Here is a 4452-nt window from a genome sequence, read left to right on the forward strand (position 1 = left end):
GTGGACCTATAGCCAATCATTTTCAAGCTCATCCAGAAAATTGAAGAAACAGAAACACTCCCAAACAGTTTCTATGAAGCTAACATCATCCTTATATCAAAAACAGACAAAGACATCACAAAAACAAGCAAACAAACAAAAGAATTATAAGTTGATATTCTTTTTTGGGGGGTGCACACTCAGCAGTACTCAGGAATTACTCTTGGCTCTATGTTTAGAAGTAACTCCCGGCAGGCTCTGGGGACCATATGGGATGCCGGGATTCAAACCGGGGTACATCCTGTGTTGGCCAAGTGCAAGGCAAATGCCTTACTGTTGTCCTATCACTCTGGTCCCATAAGTCGACATCCTTGATGAACACAGATGAAAACTTTCTCAACAAATACTAGTAATAAAATCCAACAATTCATCATAAAGATTATATACCATGACCAAGTATGATTCATCCCAGGAATGCAAGTATGATTTAATACACACAAATCAATCAACATAACAGACTATATCAATAAAAAATTATATGACCATATCTTTTTAAATTTTTTTATTTTATGAAGACAAAGTTGCAAAGAAAGGTCAAGGTGGGAAGACAATCACCCATAAACAGAATTCTCAAATTACAGTGGGAAGACAATCACCCATAAACAGAATTCTCAAAAGAAATCCCCTTGCTGACAACTTAATTTTGAATTTTCAGCCAAATATATTAAGAAAAAATAAAACAAAACACACGGACACTTACTTTGTCCCTCAAGTCCCCAGATTATAGTACATTATAACATATGATCATATCTATAACAAAAACATTTCACAAGATTCAGAACCCATTCATGATAAAAACTCTCAACAAGATGTTAATTGAAGGAACTTTCCTCAATATTGTCAAAGCCATTCACTGTGAACCTATAGCAAACATTATCTTTAATAGGGAAAAGCTAAAAGATTTTCCTCAAGATCTGTCACAAGACAAAGTTTTTCACTCTCACCATTTCTATTCAATATGTTACTGGAAGTACTTGCCATTGGAATTAGGCAAGAAAAAGAAATAAAGGGCTAATAGATAGGAAAGGTAGAACTCAAGCTCTCACTACTTGCAGATGATATGATACTATGCTTAGAAAACCCTAATAACTTCATAAAAATTTTATAAACAATACATCTTTACAGTAAAGTGGCAGGCTACAAAGTTAACAAGCAAAAGCTTCCCTATATATGAATGAGAAGAAAAACAATACCATCCACAATTGTGCCTCAGAAAATCAAGTACTTTTGAATCAACTTAACTAAAGAGGTGAAAGACCTATACAAAAAGATTACAATGTGAATGAAGGAGGGAAGTATAAAGCCTGTCTAGAGTACAGGTGGGGGTGAGGTGGGGAGGAGGGATATTTGGGACATTGGTGATGGGAATGTTGCACTAGTGAAGGGGGGGTGTTCTTTACATGACTGAAACCCAATTACAATCATATTTGTAATCAAGGTGTTTAAATAAAGATAATAATAAAAATACTACTTCAAGAAATAAGAGAGAGTACAAGAAAATGGAAACAATCACTTGCTCATGGATTGGGAGGACTAACATAATGACAATACTCACCAAGGCATTGTACAGCTTCAAGGCAGTTGCTATAAAGATACCCATGATATTTTTCCAAGAAAGAGATAAAAACACTTCTAAAATTTATATAGACTATAAGCATCCATGAAAAGCTAAATAAATCTTTGGGAAAAAGAAGTTCTGAGACATCACATTTCCGAACAATTAAAATGGTGTGGTATTGAGGTGGAGAGATAGCACAGCTGTAAGGCGTTTGCCTTAGACGCAGAAGGACAATGGTTCAAATCCCGGCATCCCATATGGTCCCCCGAGCCTGCCAGGAGCGATTTCTGAGCATGGAGTCAGGAGTAACCCCCTGAGCGCTGCAGGTGTGACCCAAAAACCAAAAAAAAAAAAAAAAAAAAAAAAAAGGTGTGGTATTGGAATAAAGACAGACTTTCAGATCAATAGAATACAATTGAATATCCTTTTTTTTTTGTTTTGTTTTTTGTTTGATGCTCAGGGATTACTCCTGGCTAAGTGCTCAGAAATTGCCCCTGGCTTGGGGGGACCATATGGGACAATGGGGGATCGAACCTCGGTCCTTCCTTGGCTAGCGCTTGCAAGGCAGACACCTTATCTCTAGCGCCACCTTGCCAGCCCCACAATTGAATATCCTGAGAGAGATCCCCAGGTATATGACAAGTCAATTTTTGAGAAAGAAGCAAAAAATGTGAAGTGGAGCAAGAAACAAACTAGTAGTGCTGGGAAACCTGATCAGATACATTCAAGAAACTGAACTCAGATCTCTTCCTGACACCATGCACAAAGGTCAAATATAAATGGATTAAAGACCTTGATATCAGAACTAAAAAACATAGATATATACAGGAAAACATAAGTAGAACTCTTCATGACATTGAAGCTAAAGGTGTCTTTAAGGATTAAATACCAATGACCAAACCAGTAAAAGAAAAGTTAACACATAAGACTACATAAAATAAAGAAGTTTTGCACCTCAAAGGAAATGGTGACTAGGACACAAGACCACTATATAATGGGAGAAATCATTCACCCAATATTCATCCAATAAGGGGTAAAAACCTGAGATATATAAGACTCTAGCTAAGACTAATAAGGAAAAAAAAACCATCTAAACCCATCAAAAAATGAGAAGAGATGAACAGACATTTTCTCAGATAAGAAATACAGGTGACCAAAGGACACATAAAAATGTTCCACATCATTCATCACCAAGGAGATGCAAATCAAAACTACAATGCAATATCATTTTACACCACAGAGACTGGCACACATCAAGAAAAACAAGAACAACCAGCTCTGCTGTGGATGTGGGGAGAAAGAAACTCTCATTCACTGTTGGTGGGAATGTAGACTGGCCTAGCCTTTATAGGAAATAATATGGACCATTCCTCAAAAAAACTAGAAATTGAGGGGCTTATGCGATAGGGTATGGATATGGGTATAGGATATGGGTAGGGGGTTTGCCTTGCATGTGGCTAACCTAGGTTTGATCCAGGGCATCTCATATGATCCCTTGATTCTGCTAGGAGTTATTTCTGAGCTCAAAGCCAGGAGGAGTGCTCGCTTTGGCAGCACATATACTAAAATTGGAATGATACAGAGAAGATTAGCATGGCCCCTGCTCAAAGATGACACACAAATTCGTGAAGCATTCCGTATTAAAAAAAAAAAAAGCCAGGAGTAACCTCTGAGCATGGCCGGATGTGGCACAAAAACAAAACAAACAAACAAAACCTAAAAATTTAGTTCCCATATGACTCAAAAATACCTCTCCTAGCAATATACCTAAGGATTCAAAAACACAAGACAGACATCTGCACTACTATGTTTAATGCACCACTATTCACAATAACCAGAATCTGGAAACAATCCAAGTGCCTGAGAAGAAGTGAGTGGATAAAAAAAAGAGTGGTATGTATACACAGTGGAATACTGTGCAGTAGTTAGGAAAAAGAAAGTCATGAAATTTTATTTTACATGACTGGATATGGAGAGCATTATGCTGAGCAAAATGAGTTAGAAGGAAAGGGATAGACATAAAATTATTGTATTCATTTGTGGGACAAAACAAAATGGTATAGTAATAATACCCAAAGGCAATAGACACGAGGGCTGGAAATATTGGTCCATGGTAGGAAGCATTCCATACAGAGTGGGGGAGTGCAGTTAGGCAGAGACGGAAACACTATGACAATAGTTGGAAATGAGCACTCTGGACAAGAACTGGGTGCTGAAAATAGGTAAAGTGATATGTATGATACTCCTTTAGAAACCATATTGCAAATCACAGTGTTTAAAGAAGAAAAAAGAGTAAAAGAGAGAGAGAGAGAGAGAGAGAGAGAGAGAGAGAGAGAGAGAGAGAGAGAGAGAGAGAGAGAGAGAGAGAGAGAGAGAGAGAGAGAGAGAGAGAGAGAGAGAGAATATGCTGGAAGCAAACTGGGGACATTGATGGCAGGAAATGTGCACTGGCGAATGGATAGGTGTTGGATATTGTATAACTAATAATCATGAACAACTTTGTAATTATCTTACAGTGATTCAATTAAAAATTTAATTAAGAAATTTTCTCTAGGGCCAGAGGGATAGTACAGTGGATAAGGCATGTGCCTTGCATGTGGCTGGATCTGGATTTGATCCCTGACATTTCATATGGTTTCATGAGTACCATCAAGAGTAATTCTTGGGCCCGGAGAGATAGCACAGCGGCATTTGCCTTGCAAGCAGCCGATCCAGGACCAAAGGTGGTTGGTTTGAATCCCGGTGTCCCATATGGTCCCCCGTGCCTGCTAGGAGCTCTTTCTGAGCAGACAGCTAGGAGTAACCCCCGAGCACCGCCGGGTGTGGCCCAAAAACCAAAAAAAAAAAAAAAAAGT

At 38.2% G+C, this 4452-nt stretch overlaps 1 non-coding gene across 1 annotated transcript; it reads left to right on the forward strand.

Moving 5' to 3' along the window:
* Nucleotides 1–3135: 3135 nt before the first annotated feature.
* LOC126004616 (U6 spliceosomal RNA) lies at nt 3136–3242 on the forward strand. The gene has a single exon (XR_007493885.1). It is a non-coding gene; the product is annotated as a U6 spliceosomal RNA (small nuclear RNA).
* The last annotated feature ends 1210 nt before the right edge of the window (nt 3243–4452 follow it).

Source organism: Suncus etruscus, chromosome 3 (genome assembly GCF_024139225.1).
Source record: "Suncus etruscus isolate mSunEtr1 chromosome 3, mSunEtr1.pri.cur, whole genome shotgun sequence".
Taxonomy (NCBI): Eukaryota; Metazoa; Chordata; class Mammalia; order Eulipotyphla; family Soricidae; genus Suncus; species Suncus etruscus.